Source organism: Capra hircus, chromosome 28 (genome assembly GCF_001704415.2).
Source record: "Capra hircus breed San Clemente chromosome 28, ASM170441v1, whole genome shotgun sequence".
Lineage (NCBI taxonomy): Eukaryota > Metazoa > Chordata > Mammalia > Artiodactyla > Bovidae > Capra > Capra hircus.
In genome coordinates, this window is record NC_030835.1 from 5,253,586 (window position 1) to 5,273,904 (window position 20,319).

General features: G+C 47.7%; 1 protein-coding gene across 1 annotated transcript in view; it reads left to right on the top strand.

Annotated features, from left to right (window-relative positions):
* Window positions 1-20,319, top strand: part of GRID1 (glutamate ionotropic receptor delta type subunit 1) — a 685,893-nt gene that overhangs the window by 611,078 nt on the left and 54,496 nt on the right.

Here is a 20,319-nt window from a genome sequence, read left to right on the forward strand (position 1 = left end):
TCTGTTTTGGGAACACAGAGTCTTAGCCACTGGACCTCCAGGGAAGGTCCCTATCACAGGATATTGAATATAGGTCTGTGTTGTACAGTAGGACCTTGTTTGTCAATTACTCATCATTGCTCATGCTGTTCCTACTCCCTGGAATGTCCTTGCAGGTTATTGACCTGCAACATTTGTCTTTTCATTCATGACTCAGCTCATAAACACTTCCTCAAGGAGACTCAGGTTCAGACTCAAAATGCCATCTCTCCAGGAAAGATGCCATCTCTCCAAGGAAAGGTGCCATCCAAGTCAGATTCCAGAAAAATACTGAGAGTAGAATGGCGGTGGGTGGGAGTGACCTGAACTTTGGTGCTAGATCAATGTAGGTTGGTATCTTCTCAGCTCTGTTTCCTGGGGCTATTAGACAGAAAAATGATTCCCTTCTCCATAAATCTGTTGAAGAGGTCCGTAGAGATCAGCATGTGAATACACCTAGCATGTGGTAGGTCCTCTACTGGGATGACCACCTCTCTTTTCATTCCCTCTTTTTAAATCCCTGATTCTTGATGCATTCAGGAACATATTGCTCTCTGATCTGCACTTTCCTGCCACCCCAAAATCACAAGGGTGACTCAGGTGAGACAGACCCTCTTCCCCCTACTTGCTGGCCACTTAGTGCTGGGAAGGCTGGGTGGGTGTGGACTCTGGTCTGCCTGCAGCCATCACACCTGACCTTGATCTTAATTAAAACTTAACTGTCCTAGTCCCACTTTATGTCTTGTCCTGTTGAACATTTTGGCTCTTGAGACATTGTTCTAGACGTACATTCCAGGCTTACCTATGAGTGGCCCTGGCTGTTCTGGAGGGTCAGAAAGCCTGCTCTGAGATGTTGTGTCCCATAGTCCAAAGTCATCAGGGCAGCTTGGAATGTGCACTCCATATATGGGTGCTGAAGAATTGGCTTCTCAGCTTGTCTGCAAGCAGCAGTCACTGTGAATCCAGTTTTCTCCCAGGCCTTATTTGTTTTATTCCTTCCCCAAACAGAAAAATGACGGTTCTGATAACTCTGGTTGCTATGAACTAATGGCAAACTCAGTGACTAACTGTGCTTGAATCTGGTGAACAAGTGAAATTAATTGTCCTTGCAGAGCCTGCCTCCTGAGGACTTAGGGGAGAGCAGAAGTGCAGATGTGCAGAGAGCCAGCCGTAAGAAAATACGGCATTGTCTCAATCAAGTCAGACCTCCAGGCTTTAATGAGTGCTTACGACACGCTGAGTTCTGTGCCTCTTAGCTTTCTGAAACGTGGAAGTGTGTGCCTCTCAGCTTCCGTCTGCCAGCCTGGGGCTGGGGGAAGCTCGTTGAAGTCTGCATCTTCATCGTGATGTGTTTCATCCCCAAGCTCCAGGCCTCCTGCCTGAAGTTGGGATTCCTAGGACCAGAGTTTGAGCCAAGGAGTGCTCCACAATAGTTTTAGGGGATTGAGGGTGAGAGGGAAGAATCTCAAGAGAAAGAGGATGAGAGAAATAGAGACGGGCAGGGAAAACTGCTAAGAGAGGATGTAATATCAGCTGGAAACTAGCTCTAGACTACTACAAGGGCGCTAGTGTGTGAGCTGCTCTACAGAGATGGTCTTATCCTCAGGTGAAAGGGCTGGCCTGTTTCAGCCTCACATCATTCAACTGTTGGCTGTGAGCTGCGCCCCGCAGAGGAGCTAGGAGGGGGCAATCTCTAGGGGTAAGAGCTCCCATCCAGAGGGCAAAGCTCCTGTGCTGTTAGCATCCAACACTCACAAGCATGTGTACATCCTTGCAAAAAGGGATCTAGGCAAGGCACCAACAGTATACCATGCAGGTCTGGCTGACCTCCCTTCTGTAAACAGGGACTCAGATTGCACCTGTGTTTTTTACTGCTAGGAAAACCTTCCTGCTATAGCTGCCCCAGTGGCATTGCATAGCCTTTGTAGTGAAAAACTACTTGGGGAGGGTCAGGGCAGGAGGCATAATTTGCCAATTGCTCTTTGACCAATCCCAGGATTCTAAACTTGGGGCCTAACCGGGGACCTTCAGTTCCTAATTACCGCTTCCTCTAAAGCTCCCAGTCCTTGTAGGCTGCCTGAAATGTTCATAACGCCAGCCTGTGGACCCCTGATACAGACTCCATCCTTGGCCTCTGACTTTGCCTCAGAGACCAAGGACCAATAGTGTCCCTCTTACGCATACCCGAAGCTGACACATCCAAATTTGCCTTGACGGGTTAGTGTCATACCAGATTCTACAGCATTTTTATACCAGGGTTTCTGCTGGACAGTGAGAGGGCATTATTCTTCTTATTCCTGAAGTTCAAATGCTGACTTCATTGTGTTTATGACCTCCCTCTGTTTGAGGAGAGATAGAGACGGAAAGAGAGAGGGGATTGATTTTCCACCGTATAAGCACATTTTAATTAGCTTGCTTTGTTGTTTGCTCAGACATCTCCCTTAAGGATCTTGAGCCATCGTCTGCAGGACTGGTCCAGGGAACCCCCTAAGTGACATGCATGTCATACAGTGTGACTCCTCAGAACAGCCTCCCTGCCCCCACCAGTCATCATGCATCCTTCCTCTAAGGTCAAGCTCCTTCTGCATGATTTTGCTCCAGGCTGAGTTCTTCATTGTCCCCTAACCTGGGAGAAACTGGAGCAGAGGGGAAGAGATGGGGCAGGAAGACACTTACATTCCAAACCGTCCATGCTGATCAGTTGCAAACCCTCACATGCCTCACCGCGCCCTGCTTGCCACAGCTCTTATGTATGTGCTGCCTCAGGGTTGACACTGACATTAGATCCCTTCTGAACCCTCTCGTAGTGTGAATAATTTCTGAAAACTTTCCCTGAAATATGTTTCTTTTTTTTCTGGACAGTTTTCCTAAGAGGAAATGACACAAAACAGCAGCATTGAGCCTGATGGACGGTTTCTTATCTCCTCTGAAACAGCTGTAAAACCATTGATAGATCATTGAACATGAATCTTGAAATGAGCTTTAAGACATAATTTTCAATAAACTCCGATGGAATATATCAGCAATTCAAGCAGAGTGATTCTGCATGTCTAAGTTCCACGAACAGAGTTGTCCCTACATCTGTCCCCTTTTGGGATGGAGGATCTAGTGTGTCGTTGGCTACGACTTGCATTAATACTGAGTGAGCTTCCCATGGTCGTACATTGACTAGGTCATGGCAGAAAAGTGCCTTTGTCTCTGCTATGGACAGATTTATGTGGCGCTTAGTCCAGAGGATCACAAAGAGCAGGACACGACTGAACGTGCACGTGTGCACATGCTGACACACACACATACAGTCTACAGTGTCAGCTCCTCACTTCTTTTGTGATATCTGGTATAGCAAAAAGGATAGATGATAAGGTTTCATACAGTACTAGCTCTGTGATTCGGAGTAACCCTTAACCTCTCAGAATCCTGTTTCCTCATTTTTATTTTTATTTTATTTTATTTTTTAAAGAACATCATGTTTTTTATTTACCATTTTTTCTTTCCAGAAATCAGTTTTATCCTTCTTTAGTATGACTAGAGATTTATTAGGAAACTTTCTTTTTTTTAAATTTTTATTTTTACTTTAGTTTACTTTACAATACTGTATTGGTTTTGCCATACATTGACATGAATCCGCCATGGGTGTACATGAGTTCCCAATCCTGAAACCCTCTCCCACCTCCCACACCATATCATCTCTCTGGATCATCCCCGTGCACCAGCCCCAAGCATCCTGTATCCTGTATCAAACATAAACTGGCGATTCTTTTCTTACATGATAGTATACATGTTTCACTGCCATTCTCCGAAATCATCCCACCCTCTCCCTCTCCCTCAGAGTCCAAAAGACTGTTCTATACATCTGTGTCTCTTTTGCTGTCTCTCATACAGGGTTATCATTACCATCTTTCTAAATTCCATATATATGTGTTAGTATACTGTACTGGTGTTTTTCTTTCTGGCTTACTTCACTCTGTATAATCGGCTCCAGTTTCATCCACCTCATTAGAACTGATTCAAATGTATTTTTTTAATGGCTGAGTAATACTCCATTGTGTATATGTACCATAGCTTTCTTATCCATTCATCTGCTGATGGACATCTAGGTTGTTTCCATGTCCTGGAATAACTGCGGTTGATTTCAAAAGATAGTCATCTTGATCAATCAATGTGCTGATTCCAGGACTACTATGAAATATCTTATGAGATATACTGTATAAGCTTTTATAAACCATAAATCTGTGGGATAGGACTTCTATAATTTATATTTCTTGAGCTGTGCACCAGAATATGCTAAAGCTCTTCTATTTGATTTCTACTTAATAACCATTTCCTGGGTACCTGGCCTGTGGGAGGCTTTCTAGAAAAGCCTGCAGGGACATCTAGAACCAAACAGAGAAAGATGTTGACATTTTCCTCTAGTAAATATAGGGGGAGATCAGACTTGCCCAGAGCATGGTAACTGCTGGGACATATGAGCCAGAGAAAAGGACCAACTCACACATGCAGTGTGGAAGGATTCATAAAAGGAAGCAGAAATGAAACCTCATCAAGTAGGATGGACAGAGATGTTGGAAAGAGGAGTAGCAATCCTTAGCATAAGTCAGGTTTAGAAAATGGTTTTATAGATTAATAGCATTCAGAGAAATTTGTAGCTGGACTCATGCAGAGAGAGCTTGGGAGAGTGGAGGCCTGGAATGAGAATACTACAATAATTGGGTAACTGAGAAAGAAACTGAATTTAAAGGACAGCAGCAGGAGTGAAAGAAAAAGTGAGTTGGCAGTAGAATTTTATTGATTAAATATGACAATTATAGAAAAGGAAAGGACTCGTAAATAGGGGTAAGAATTCACGTTTGGGGGATTGAAAGGATGACAGCATCCGCAGAGGAAATAGAGAAGTCAAGAGGAAGAGCTGATTTTGAAAGAAGTTTGAGTGATGGAGTTCTTGGAGTGGAAGGACCCTATGCTGGCATCATGAAGGCGCTTGCTGTAACCCTGTGAGAATAAGAGGGCTTGAGGGGTAAGGGAGAGGCTGCAAGCCATCTGTAAGTGGGTGAGAGGAGGTGGAAGAGACGGAGAAGAGGACCGAGGACCTGCAATCAGAGATGAAAGAGAAAAGGCGAAACAGTGCGTTATCGATATGGGCACAAAGAGGTAAGGCGGTTTCTTGGAGCTGGTGGTCTGTAGGGTCTACTAATTAAGCAAGGTGGGGGACGCCATTGACCGATGGGTGGGAGCAGAAGGTGAAGTCTCAGGGGATTCACATGCTTTTCATGCTGCTGCTGCTGCTGCTAAGTTGCTTCAGTCGTGTCTGACTCTGTGCGACCCCACAGACGGCAGCCCACCAGGCTCCACCGTCCCTGGGATCCTCCAGGCAAGAACACTGGAGTGGGCTGCCATTTCATGCTCTCAGTTGTCCTCAGTTTTGTCTTTAGACCCCAAAGACTGCATCTTTATGTTAGTTTGTGCCTCGCTTGCCTTTTAAACTTCTGACACTGTTTTTAGCTCTTTTTTGGAGGTGTCAGCCTTAGTAGTTTCTCTTTCTTGAGGAGCAGAGTTCCTTCAGTAAATTATTCAAGATAGAAATACAAAGGCTTTTAAGGAGGAGAAATGTCCTGAATGCCCTGTTTCTGATACAAGACTCAATGCTGACTCCGCGTTTGATGCCCATTCTAGAGCCTCAGGTCCTTGGATAGTCTATACACCAGCATTTCCAAAAGTGAATCACAGGGATCCTATTTTCCTAAGATAGAACAATCTGGGCTAAATAAAGTTAAAAGTTTTCTTTTAGAGGACTTCTCAGAGTCTTTACTGTGTTATCATGCTTCATAAATCTCCAGGAGAGAGCCACAGTGTTCATTTCCCCAATGTTTTCTACTAATGAATTTTGTTTTTTTTTTTTAAATAAAAATATTTATTTCCTAAAAGAAGATGAGAAAGAGAATTCAATAAGCTAACTTGATAAAAATATTTCATCACATTTTCACAGGAAACATAATCCATTTTTTATGACACAATTTTGCCTGCGTCTCTTGGTGTAAGCTGAAACACCGCAGAGTATGTTCTAGGAGGGGGAGACGGCAGTCCTACCTTAGGCAACTTGATCTAAGCATGAATCAAAACTGGATTCATGGATCTACCAAGGTCCTCAGGACCTACCAAGAGGACTGAGGTAGGATGCCATGAGGGGTAAGGCTAGGTGGTCACATTGGAAATGCAGGAAGAAACCTGGGTCAGGAGCCATACCAGAGGGTTAGGGGTATGGAGGGTGAAGCTGGAGGCTTAGAAAAGTGTGAGCATTGTTGTCTGCGGATGTGTTTTGCTTTTTATATTCCACAACCAGCTGGACCATATTGGAAATCATTTGCCTTTCATGCCTTTCCTCATGTCCCCAGGAGAAGCACTGGGAGTTTTCTCAGAACCCCAGTTCCCTCCTCCATGAGACAGCACTGACTTCCCAAAAGTGCTGTGATTGTGAAAAGAGATTCCATCAGCAAAGGGCTCGGCACATGGGGGTCCTCAGTCAATAGATCTCCCATCATCCTCCACTTCATCCCATCCTTCCCTTCACCTCACAGCCCATAGATCTCCCATCATCCTCCACTTCTACTTCATCCCATCCTTCCCTTCACCCCACAGCCCCGCCTGCAGCCATAGGAGAAGACTGTGCCCTGGCTTCGGGCCACGGCCATGGAATACGCGTTGAGCAGGGACAACAGGCCGAGCTGGCTAGGGTCACATGCAAGCTCGGGCTGGAGTGCAGAATTCTGCGATTAAGCGTGTGTCATTTTCTGGGGTAATTGAGAGGCTTCCTCCCTTGGATGATGCTCTCCAGACACCCAGCTTCATCCATGCAGATCCACAGTGGCTATCCATGTGCCCTCAGGGCCACCTCTTTCCTTCCGGCCTCTCGAGCCCTGAACCCCTTAGACCACGCTCCATTGTCGTGACTCGGCTTCTGTGTTCTCAAGAAGAGTCCTGAGCACTTGACAAGACACTGACCGATGAGACCTGAGTGTGCCACACTGAGTGTGAATATTGGCGGCCTTTATTCAGGAGCCTTATCCTACTCCACTACTGAAACGTGGGACAAAGTCTCCCTTTAAGCAACGGCCGTTTTCTGTGGCAGCCCCGCAGGTGCTGTGCAGTGTCTCTGAGTAGGGTTCTGGGAGTCCTGGCAAACTTAACAGCTGTGTGTCCTTGGGAAAGTGTCCTTCCTGCACCTCACTTTAGTTGTAAAATAGGGGAATTTTACAAGATTTCTGAAGTTTCTTCCCACTCCAAGAGTTTGCAGGCTTATCAACAACTTAGCTCTAAGCCTGGTCTGACACAGCAGTTTCTGTAGGGGATCTCGGAAGTGGCTTCTCTTGGCCCAGCCCACTAAGCAAAGCAGGCTTCAGACTAGGGTCAAGAACAGACACGTTTCCTTCCATCCATTGCAGAGCTTCACACCTGGAGGACACACATCAGCTCACACACACCCACCCAGAGGTGGCCATGCAGGTAGACACACACAGATACACACGTATACCCCCCCCCACACACACACCAGAGCCATACAGCCTGTTGCTCATACCCGGCAGGGAACCTGATCTCTTTGCGTACTGCTCTCTCCTACTCCCCGCTCTGCTTTTGGCTGAGAAGGACAGGGCTGGTGGTACATGTCTCTTTAGGATTCCTCTTGGTGCTTCTTTGTCAGAACACTCCTGACTCCCATGTCTGACAAGCTGCGGGATGTGGACGTGTGCTTGATGCCCTCATGTGGCTAATGTGCTTTATATCATAAGAGTGATGGTCAAAACACACAGCAGGTTGGCACAGGCTTTTCTTCTGAACATGGCGGGGATGGGTGGGGAACTTGGCTGGTGAGATGTGTGTGATTTCTGCACAGCTGGCCCTTGCCTGTTGCTTGGGGGACTGTGGGGATGGTGAGTGCCCTCCCGGGGAGAGCGCTGGTTCAGCCTGAGTGGACGGAGAGGTGGGGAAGGAGGAGGTGCCATTTCTTGCAGGACAGGGAAGCCACATCAAAGAGCGGAGTTAGGAGCAGAGTGTTTCGGAGCCATTATCAGGGCCTACAGTGACGCCTACACACTCGCCATAGGACCATCTGGGCTCATCCGCTCACCAGTTCTTTATTGATCATCACTATGCTCCAGGCACTGCGCTCAGTTCTAGGACCTACTGGGGAAGAAGGCTGACCTGTGGAATGTTTTCATGGCACTTAAAGCCTGGAAGGAATGCAGGTTAGGGAGCCAGATTGCTTGAACTCACTCTGGGGACCCAATATTTAATGGAGGAATGACTTTGGGTAACTTAAGTAACTGTAGATCGAAAATAATAATATGCCCTACCTGAAAAAGTCATTCTGCAGATACTAACAACAGAACTCTATACACAGTAACCACTCACTAATAATCTCCTCTTATTTGCTTTTCTTCCTTTTCTTTAAAAATAACAGCTTATTAGGGGAAGAAACAAGCTAATATGAGATATATAATATAAGACTTTGATTAAAGAAGAAGTGTTACATGTCAGAATTCCTACCCCTGTGACATGGGGGTCACAGAAGGATGCCGGGATGGAATCTACTCTGCTTTCCTGCTCTTAATGAGACTAGCTAAGCTGATTCTATCTGCTCCTCTCCGCTTCTGCTTAGTTCTCTTCTCCTTACAGCCCAGTGAACATGCTCTGTATTTTCCTGAACTAGGGCAGCAGTGCTGTTGGAGGGGGAAGGAAGTCTGAGAAAGATTGAGGAGGTCAACTTGATCATGCCTGTTGGGATATGACAGATGGGAGAAGAGCTGAAATGAGGATGCAGGGCAGCCCAGGTCCTGGCTTCAGGGCTCAGGTGACTGGTGATGCCTGACCTGACATGAGGTGTGCAGTGGAGGGGCAGTTGAGACCAGATAAGTTTTGGATGCTCATGGATGTCCAGGTGGAGACGCCTAACAGGTAATGACAGTGAGGGAGCTCAGGATGAGGTAAGGTCCCACCTCCTATAGTATCTGAAATCAGGACACACGGCACACTGGCTGTTGAAACTGGTTTACTGACTACAGTGAAATTGACCTAAATAAAGCAGTATAAACGTGGAGTCTCTACCGTCATTCACCAGTCTCATCTCGTCTCTACCGTCATTCACCAGTCTCATCTCCTCATACCTTACAAGTTAACCCTAGCTAACTCTAGTTCTCCATAGAGAGTTGCTGGTACCAGCCACTCTCTAGGGAGAAGAGCTTCCCTGGCTATGAAGTCTAAGTCTTAGAGCAACCTCTGCTGTTGGGAGGGGCGGCCACAGGCCACCGGCTTGCAGAAGGAAGCTCTGACCTGGAGGGATGTCCAGTCAGAAGGGCTATCACGGGACTGGTCCCCTGGACAAAGTCTTCTCTTTATTCCTTGGCCTCGGATGCCTCCCATTTGAAAAACAGTGCAAGGCAGTGATTTAAATCAAGCATGGTCTTGAATTCTGCTGAGCCATAGACTAGCCATCCTGAGCCTCAGTTTCTTCATCCAGAATGATGCCACTCTGTCTCAGTATCTTGTGAAAATTGAGTGCACAATTTTCCCATTAAATATGAGCTACTCCCCAGGCTATATCACGTGTGTATTACTCGCACAGTCACGACTGATTCCTCGCGGCCCCATGGACTGACTTTTAGCCCACCAGGCTCCTCTGTCCGTGGAATTCTCCAGGCAAGAATATTGGAGTGGGTTGCCGTTCCCTTATCCGGGACATTTTCCCAAACCAGGAATTGAACCTGGATCTCCTGCATTGGCAGGGAGAGTCTTTAGCGTCTGAGCAAATTCGTAGGCCATATCAGGGGACGTTTACAAAAGTGATGGCCTAGTTTTCTACAGAAGACGTACAATAGCAGCTAGTCGCTGTTGGTCTAATTTCTCTGTCTGGTTTGAGGAGCTATTTGCAAAAACCACAGCCGTGACCTCCAGGGTAAGCTGTGTGCACTCCTCTCCCCCCTCCCCTTGGTGGAATTATGCTGATCTTGCCTGGCAACGTGCCTCTCTTCTCGAGACAGCCTGGAGATGCATATTTATGTATTTCCAGTCATCACCCAAGAGCTCAGATTTTCCTGTCCTTGGTGTCACTTTAATTAATACACTCCCGTGTGCTGGGTGACAAAATTAGGTTGCAGGGGTGGCAGGCGTTTATATCACGAACGGAGAGAAAAAGGTGTTTTGCACCATTTTCCTTCTTGAGCTCCGTTATTAATCTTTGCAATCAATACTCCTTTATTTTTGGCTCCAGAAGGTGGTGGGGTGGAATCTGACTGTCAAGCCATTTAAGGCCACATCTGCATAAGTAATAGAGATGGTTTGTTACTTTCATCCTCAGTGAGGACGTGTCCCTGGCCAGATGTGGCAAGGCCAGGCTCTGTGACTCTCATGCCAACTTTATGATATGTTTGATTTAGGTAAAGTGCCTGGAACCTGCTGGGACTAAATTGTTATTAAACACCATCTGCAGTTTTCACTTTAATTAATATCATAAGAACTAGGATTTCATGCTTTCCTCACCATGTTAACCCTTTGTGATCATGAGAAAAAGCGGGGGAAAGTGGCAATGTGGAACAGGGGATTTCTTTAGAGGCCTTTGGATCTGTATGTTGATGTTTTTGATGTTCTTCATCCCGGGCCCAGGGCTGTGAGTGCATGTCTTGGGTTATAGCCCAGGTGTGACCCTGGGGCTGGAGGGCCTTGTGAAGTGAAAGTCTCTCAGTCATGTCCGACTCTTTGCAACCCCAAGGACTATACAGTCCATGGGATTCTCCAGGCCAGAATACTGGAATGGGTAGCCTTTCCTTTCTCCAGGGGCTCTTCCCAATCCAGGGATCAAACCCAGGTCTCCTGCATTGCAGGCAGATTCTTTACCAGCTGAGCCACAAGAGAAGCCCATTGACGGCTTTGATTGTATGGAAGGGAAACTGTAGTGTATGGGCCCAAGAGAGGAGTCTCCTGAATATCAATCACCCATTCCCCTTACTCTGTAAGGGAAATTACTTCCACCGCAACACCAAATAATAATGATAGTAATGATTATAATGATAACATTGATGCATATTATTTGTTGGAGAAAGAGTTAAAAAATCTAGGTGTGCTAGAAGTTGCCTAAGTGCTTTACATGAATTTTATCATTTAATTGTTACCCTGTTGAACTGTTATTACAGATGAGGAAACTGAGGCAGAGAACCAGTCCACACAACTGGTAGGTCGCTGGGACTGGATTCAAACGTAAGCTTGTTTGAACCAAAGTCAAAGCTTTTCACTGGTGTACATCATTTAAAAGGATATTTATGCTAAAAAAGTGAAAGTCTTCAGGCTGAGAGGGGACCTGTTGTGCCCTCCTGATTTTCATTTCCTCGGGGGAAATGAAACCTCGGAGTCTATTATCCCTGCCACCACCATCTCCAAGATACCCAAGGCTGTAGCTTCAAGCTCAGTTCTAAGCAAAGAGACGGAGTTCATCCCTTGGGTCCCCAGGCACAGTTAAGTTTGGCTGGGACTTGAAAATGATTCATCAGCCCATGCAGGATGATAAAACCTGAATGCATTCAGATATTACATTTTAATTTAAGAAATTAAAAACTGAAAACATAGATTGTAAGCCTGCACCTGCATGGTGTATACACAGCTGTGTCCGACTCTTTGGGACCCAGTGGCCTATAACCTGCCAGGCTCCTCTGTCCACGGGATTCTCCCAGCAAGAATACCGGAGTGGGTTGCCATTTGCTCCTCCAGGAGATCTTCCTGACCCAGGGATCAAACCCACGTCTCTTGCACTGGCAGGTGGATTCTTTACCTCTGAGCCCCCTGGGAATCCCGAGTCTAAGAACAGCCTCAACGTAATCCTTTGATTCCAAGGGAAGAACGTTTTGGAGTCAGCAGATACCTCTAGGAGGAAATCTTTGCTCACACCCCTACTGGCTGAAGACCGCAGATAAATCCCCTATTTCATACATATGCCTTGGCTTCCTCAGAGGAAAATTGAGATGTTCATATTTAATTGTCTTGAGTTTCCTGGGGATTTGACAGGTGCTCGACACACAGTAGGTGTTCTTTAAACAGTAAGATTCCTCTTGCTGGAGGCTTTTACATGTGGGCTCTCAGACTCTGGTCCTTGACTTCCTGTTAGGAGCTGCTTACTGAGAATTGACCTCTGTCAAGTCAAATTCAAGTGACTATCCCATGTGGTTAAGTTCATCTCAATGAATGTGACACCAGGAATGAACTCACAGAGGAAACTGCCTTCTAGATTTTGTGAAATCCCCAGTCTCTTCGTAGGTTAATTGATGCGTTTATTCATCCACTTGGCAGCCATTGAGCGTGTATGGTACCCAGACTGGGCTGGGCGTTGGTGGAGTAACAGTACTGCAGTAATATCTCCACGTAACTGACACGACCACCGTTTTGCAAGAGCTGCCCATAAGCAGAGGTCGTCCTCTTCCTTCCTTCACTCATTTCTTCAATCGCTCACTTATTAAGTCATTTATTCACTCCATTCTTCGCTTATTTGTCGCATCATAAATTCCTGCACCAGAGAGCTCATTTATTCCTATTATGTGCCTGGTACTGTGTTAAGCTCTAGAGATTAAACATCTAAGTGATGGACACGTGGTCTTCACCTTTATGGAGTGGCAGTTGGCAATTCAGAGGAGCAGGCGGACCAGGGACTCAGGATGGTGGGGCAGGTGCCATGATAGGAAGGGTGGTGATTGTCAGAGCACGTGGGGAGGAGGTTTGTTAGTGTGTTGGGCCTGCCGTAAATAAGTGCTATGGGCTGGGTGGCTTAAACAGCAGAGAGTTTTTGTCTTCACAGTTCTGGAGGCTAGAAGCCCAAGATCCAGGCGATGGTGGGAGTGGGCCCCTCTGAGGAGTGTTGGGGCCTGTTCGTGTGTCTCTCCTTGTTTCTGTCGGCTTGTTGGAGTCTTTGCCGTTTCTTGCCTTGCAGCTGCACTGCTCTGACGTCTTCCTCGTTTCCACATGGCGCTCCACTCATGTCTGTGACTTTCTATGTCCAAATTTCCCCTTAGGACACCAGTCATATTGAGTTAGGTTGTTGTTGAGTTAGGTTAGTTGTGTCTGACTCTTTGCGATCCCATGGGCTGCAGTCTGCCAGGCTTCTCTGTCCATGGGATCCTCCAGGCATGAAGACTGGAGTGGGTTGCCATTTCCTTCTCCAGGGGATCTTCCCAACCCAGGGGTCGAACCTGCATCTCTTGTGTTTGCAGATGGGTTCTTTACCGCTGGGCCGCCAAGGAAGCATTGGGTTGGGGCTCCCCCCGATGACCTCATGTAACTTGGTTACGGCTGCAAAGACCCTGTCTCCACGTAAGGTTATATTCTGAGGTACTGGGAATTATGACTCCAAAATATCTATCTGGGGGCAGGGGGCACCATTCAACCTGTGATGTGGGAGGGATGTCTTAGACTGAAGCCTGGATGTAGTGATATATAACCCAAGACCCAGAATATGAGAAGGTACCTGTGTGTTTCGGAAGGAGAAGTGTTCCATGTGGCAAACAGAAAGGATTAGAAGTGAAGGAAAGTGGGGTGGGCTTGAGAACCCACACTGGGAACTTAAAATTCAGGGATGGTGGCTGGAGAACTAGGTGGACACGGTCCCACAAAGCATAGAGTCATGTTTACAAGGGGTCACTTGGTTCTGAGGTGAATAGGAAGCCAGGAAGTTCTGTCCAGACAGCATCATGGTCAGGACTCATCACAGCCTCCTGCTCAGAACCTTTTCACCTGGTATAGCAGGGAGCAGGCTGCCCACAGTGCAAGGTCCAGCTCTGTCTGCTCAGCCCAGTTTCCCCACCAGGCCCGACCACAGAACAGTACTGCCCAGGGCTCCATTCGGGCACAGGAAGATGTGCCCTCTTCCTCGGGGGACCAGTCCAGTGGTTTAGGAGATTGGCATTGGATGTATGGGGAGGGAGATTTGGGAAAGTGATGGGCAACAATGCGTGGGGCTGGGAGAGAGCTGGGGCTCTGCAGGATGACCAGCTTTTCCCTCTGCTCATTCGCTGGTCTTTTCACACCATCGCTTGGCTTGTGAAGTCCCTCATCCTTGCATCCAAGCCCTTTCCTACCTCCCCTCATGCCAGTGTCCTTTCAGTCCTCCCTCTGCCCCTTCCGGCCTGGATGATCAGATCCATGGAGGATGTTTTCAGAAATGCCGTTAGAGAGAGGTGCAGGAACCCTCTTGTTTACCTGATCAGTGTGTCTGGAATAGAAGGAGAGAAAGGCATGGTTGTGGCAGCAGAGACGTGTGCTTAGACATCATTCATCCACTCAACCAAATGGAGGTGCCCTGTCTCCTGAGTGACTCTTGTGATCTGGGCATAGAGATCTAGGCACAGCCTGACCCTGGAACTCTAGGGTCTGACTCCCAGGAGACACAGGAGGTCGCTGTGAATGTGGATAGCTTCTGAACATGGCAGGAGGGGAACATTTCAGACAGAGCCTTGATTTTGGCAGACAGAAATCTGGAGGGATGGCAGGCACAGGGCACCCCAGCTTTGAACAACACAGTCCTTTGAGGGTTCCCATGAAATGCTTTTTCTCTTGAAGACGACAGCCAGCATCCTCCTAAAATTCACCAACTCTCCCTGTTCCACTGAGGAAGGAATTGGGTTCCCTTTGGGTTTGTGGCTGGTTTTTGTGCATTTTCTTTTATCCCAAGGCACCGTGGGGACAATATTATGCTGCTAAGAGTCAGGGCAGCCCGCAGAGACCTGAGTGAATGGCATTGGAGGTGGTTAATTTGCTTTGCTCCATTGAGTAGGTTCTGGCCTCAGCCTCGGTGTGACTTGGAGACCAGCTCCCGTGGTCCCTGCTTATGGGAAGGTAGCTGCTGGCTTCCCACAGGGGCAAAGCTTCTGGCATCCAGTCAAACTGGATTTTTAATTGCTAGAAGTCTCTTCTTTGTGGGCTCCTCCCCATGGTAGTCCTGAGTCCCTATAGACACTGTAAAATGAGAATCCAGTTTTCAGACAAAATGCCCATGTTTCAGAGAAAACAGTCCATGGTGCCGCTACTTTGTCAGAAGAGAGAATCTTAAGTAAGGTGCAGTTTTGAGTTCCATCCCAGGCCACAGGTTCATGAAACGTCAGAGTCGGGGAGACCTAAGATACCATCTTGTCCAGGGGTTTCAATCATAGCTGTTTACAGAGCAAGGCAGAGAGTGTCCGGGTGGGTCAAGGAGACCACCAGAGCATGTGACGACCCAGAAGTCGCAGGTCCTCATTAGGGGAGGGAGAAGCGGGAAGCAGGGGACATGGGTGTCCCTACGGCTGATTCTTGTTGGTGAATGACAGAAAACCACAAAATTCTATAAAGCAATCATCCTGCAATTAAATTAAAAAAAAAATTCAAATTCGACACGAACATCATGCTAGCTAAACCAGCCACTTCTGGACCTGTCCTGAGGATGACAGCTTATAACCATGACACAGCCTAATTTCACATAGAATAATTGGGTAACTGGGGCTTCCCAGGTGGCTCAGTGGTAAAGAATCCACCCACCAATGCAGCGGATGCAGGTTCGATCCCTGGGTCAGGAAGATCCCCTAGAGAAGGAAATGGCAACCCGCTCCAGGATTCTTGCCTGGAAAATCCCACGGAGAGAGGAACCTACAGTCCAGGAGAGAGGGTCTACAGTCCATGGGGTTGCCAAAGAGTTGGACATGATTGAGCCACTAAACAGCCACAACAGTTGGGTAACTGAGGCAAGCATTGCTTTTCTCCCAGGGTCAGCACTATCCTCAGGGCTTTGCCTGAATCCACCCAGTCTTGTGAGTACCTCTGCTGTATAGATGAGGAAACCAATGCACAGAGAGGTTGAGCATCTTATCCAGGGTCACAGAGCTAGCAGGGTAGTGTGATACAACCACAGTGTGACAACCACCCTGAAGCCCTGGACCGCCGCACTGTGGGCTCACACCAGTAAGGGTGCCTCCTCAGAGCAGGGAGCTTCCATGTCCTCTGGGCAAGACCCCGAACCCAGGCCCCAGACTCCCAGGTGACAAACTGGCCATGGTGCTTTCCTAGTTTGCTCCCATTTCTCAGGAGGCATCAGGCGAGGTGCAGCCAGGACGGACAAACGTACATACTCAGCTCTAGTGCTGATGCCGTGGGACCGTGGGTAAGCTGGTGTGAGTCTTTAATTCTTAGGGGAGGTAGTTCACCTTTCAGGGTCCTGAGGACTGAGATGACTTCCTCCCAGGACTGGGAGGAGCCAGTGAAAGAGGAGACAGCGCCGGGGGGGGGGGGCATGTTCTTGGGCGCCTCCCTCGGTGCCAGTATCCTTCTCTGTGTCCACCAGCCTGTGGAAGCCACAGAATTCCAGAATTTCTCCTTGCTGCTTTATCTGGTGTTCCCCAGCTGGGTGCTTTGCTCCCATCCCATAGTCTCATGTTGGACGCTGGCAGATCTGTCCCGAGTATCTTGCCCAAACCCTAAGAAGTTAATGGGATGAATGATTATCTTAGAGAACAAGAAGCGGACCACGGCGGAGCTCTGCCAGCACCCCAGTGCTGCAGCTGTGGGCGCTGCTCCTCTGGACGGGCACAGGTGGCTTCTGCTGGTGTCCACCTGGGGAGTGAAGCAGACAGTCTGTCACCAGCCAGAGAGAGTGCCAGGTCGGGGCCATCTGGCTCGTGGGTCTTCTGGGTGGTGTGGCTGGCACCTGGCATTGCTAATGGAGCTGGAAGAGCCTTTTGTTTGGGAGAACCAGCTGTAACTGAATGGTGCCCAGCAGGGGCATCATCTGCAGTTGGAGCTGATTTGGGAGGAGCTCTCAGGTATCTCAGAGCTACAGTCCTGGGGAAGCTCAGCATCAGACAGACCAGCAAGCTCAGCCTGGCCCTGGAATGGGATCAGCCCTAAAAACCTCATCATTTCCTCCTCTAGGAAGGGGTCAAATAACTTATCACAATGGGTGATTCCAAAGACGAAATGAGTCAGCTCTCACACGGCACTTGGCACAAAGTGGAGCCTCATTCATCCCTGAACCAAGCAAGCCTCATCAATATCAGAACATGTAATTCCTTTGTCCCCCCAGCTCCCTTCCTCAGCCTCTTCATCAGAGTTCGTAGCCTTGTTAAAGTGATCATTCTACGGACTGATGCAGAATGACTAGCATCTTGTCGCTTCGTGTTTAATTGCAGCTGGGTTTGTGTTCAGTAGCAGACTCACATATGCTAGTGTTTCCTCTCAGGTTTTCCCATGTGGGAAAGGCCCGAGTCTCCATTTTCTTGCATGAGGAGTGCTGACCACCCAGGCCCGTCAGCGTGCTCGAGTGGGCGAGATGTCTCACGTGCTGTGATCCCTGCGAGAGCTGCTTTGGTTAGTTTCCTCGTCATCCGCATCTTCCTCCTGTGAGGTCGCCATTCCACTGCTGCTTTGTAACACTTGTCATAGCAAGTGGCATCTCTCGAGTCCCCCAGCCCTCCAGTCATACCTTCTCCCCCTTCCTGTCTTCTTTCTGTCTTGGGGGGGTCTTCCTTGTACATGCACGCACGTTTGTTGTCATTGTTTAGTCTTTAGGTCGCGTTTGACTTTTGAGAATCCACGGACTGTAACCCGCCAGGCTCCTCTGTCCGTGGGATTTTCCAGGCAAGAATACTGAAGTGGATTTCTGTTTCCTTCTCCAGGGGATCTTCCCGACCCAGGGATTGAACCCGCATCTCCTGCATTGGCAGACAGATTCTTTACCACTGGGAAAGCCTCATGCGTGCACATTCCCAGGCCCTGAACACATGTGTGTAGACATGCGTGCACACTTGCATGCAAGCACGTGGCCTCGCTGCGGCCTCTCAGCCCTGCCTTCTGAAACACACGTGACAGCTTTCTCTGGTACCCTCCACCCATGCCCAACTGCTCCTCTCACACATACTCGGACCCTGTAATTGTCCAGAGAACACTGTCATTTTTGCACTTGCATTCCACTATATTCAGTTCAGTTCAGTTCAGTTGCTCACTCCTGTCTGACTCTTTGCGACCCCATGGACCACAGCACACCAGGCCTCCCTGTCCATCACCAACTCCCGGAGTTCACTCAAACTCACGTCCATCAAGTCGGTGATGCCATCCAGCCATCTCATCCTCTGCCATCCCCTTCTCCTCCTGCCCCCAATCCCTCCCAGCATCAGAGTCTTTTCCAGTGAGTCAACTCTTCGCATGAGGTGACCAAAGTACTGGAGTTTCAGCTTTAGCATCATTCCTTCCAAAGAACACTCAGGACTGATCTCCTTTAGAATGGACTGGCTGGATCTCCTTGCAGTCCAAGGGACTCTCAAGAGTCTTCTCAAACACCACAGTTCAAAAGCATCAATTCTTCGGTGCTCAGCTTTCTTCATAGTCCAACTCTCACATCCATACATGACCACAGGAAAAACCATAGCCTTGACTAGACAGACCTTTGCTGGCAAAGGAATGTCTCTGCTTTTGAATATGCTCTCTAGGTTGGTCATAACTTTCCTTCCAAGGAGTAAGCGTCTTTTAATTTCATGACTGCAGTCACCATCCACAGTGATTTTGGAGCCCAAAAAACAAAGTCACCCACTGTTTCCACTGTTTCCCGATCTATCTGCCAGAAGTGATGGGACCGGATACCATGATCTTAGTTTTCTGAATGTTGAGCTTTAAGCCAACAAGGCTACGAACTCTGATGAAGAGGTTGAGGAAGGGAGCTGGGGGGACAAAGGAATTACATGTTCTGATATTGATGAGGCTTGCTTGGCTCAGGGATGAATGAGGCTCCACTTTAAGCCAAGTGCTCCCCTCTTTCACTTTCATCAAGAGGCTCTTTAGTTTCTCTTCACTTTCTGCCATAAGAGTGGTGTCATTTGCATATCTGAAGTTATTGATATTTCTCCTGGCAATCTTGATTCCAGCTTGTGTTTCTTCCAGCCAGCGTTTCTCATGATGTACTCTGCATAGAAGTTAAATAAGCAGGGTGACAATATACAGCCTTGATGTACTCCTTTCCTGATTTGGAACCAGTCTGTTGTTCCATGTCCAGTTCTAACTGTTGCTTCCTGACCTGTATACAGGTTTCTCAAGAGGCAGGTCAAGTGGTCTGGTATTCTGATCTCTTTCAGAGTTTTCCAGTTTGTTGTGATCCACACAGTCAAAGGCTTTGACATAGTCCATTATATTAGCTTATAAGTATTTTGTGAGTAATTATTTCCTCAATAATAGGAAATAAGCACTATCCTTAGTGCTGCCTAATTACTTATCATTTCTGCTCCCTTATGGTAAACGGTTAGTAGTTCCCAGAAGCTTTTGCTCTCAAGACATCCATGGTTTGAAAATACAATCACCTTTTCACCTTTTAGTCCCTTTCTGTGTTAATTTCCGCTTTTTAAGTCTCAACTTAACCCCCACCTTTCCTCCTAATCCTGTGTCCTTATCTCCACCCTCAGTCTCTCTTCTGCCAAACTGGAATAGCTTCAACATCCCAGTCATCCCTGTTATAATGACTCTGAGCTTATTTCTAGCAATATAGCCTGCATGATATTTTTGATCACCTGCTTACTTGCTAATTCTCCTCACTTAGTTATGGGCTTCCTAACATAGCTATAGGATGGCATTCAAATGTTTGGGTCTGGGATTAAGCCAGTCCTGAGTGGGGAGATGGCTCTTCTCCTTGCTGCTTCTGTTACTTAATCTCCTTGAGCCTTGATTTCTTCATCTGTAAAATGGAGGGATAATAATAGCTTTATGAATTTGTGGTCAAGGTGAAATGAAGCAGTGCCAATGAAGTCTCAGTTCAGTGTCTGAAAGTTGGCGTTATTATAGCTTTCTTCTAGCATGTCAAGTGACTGCCTGCCAGGGAAGCTGACATAATAAGGGGGCTCAGTCAGACATTTGGAAAGAAGAAGAGCGAGGCGAGGAGGGTGAAAACAAAAAGCAACAGGGAGAGAGGAGACTCAGGCTGTTTCTCTGGAGCACAGGGGACGCAGGCTGTGCCGCGAGGTGGTGAAGGCACCTTCACACCCTCCTGGAGGGCTGCCGCGCTGATTTGCATTTCAGTCACATTTATGACAGCCTCATAATGGATTAAGAGCCCTAGCACTGATATATTAAAGCTTAATGGTGCATCCTACTTTTGTATTGATTTGTGGCAGCAAATATTTGCTGGTGTGGAGAGCTGGGAGCCAGCCATGTTCTTGGCATGGTGGAATTGCTGCCTGGTGGGGATCCCGCCAAGCGGGAGGGACATGGGATCTGGGGATGAAGACAGCAGCTGCTGGGAATGCAGACCCCAGAGGAGACTCTCAACCA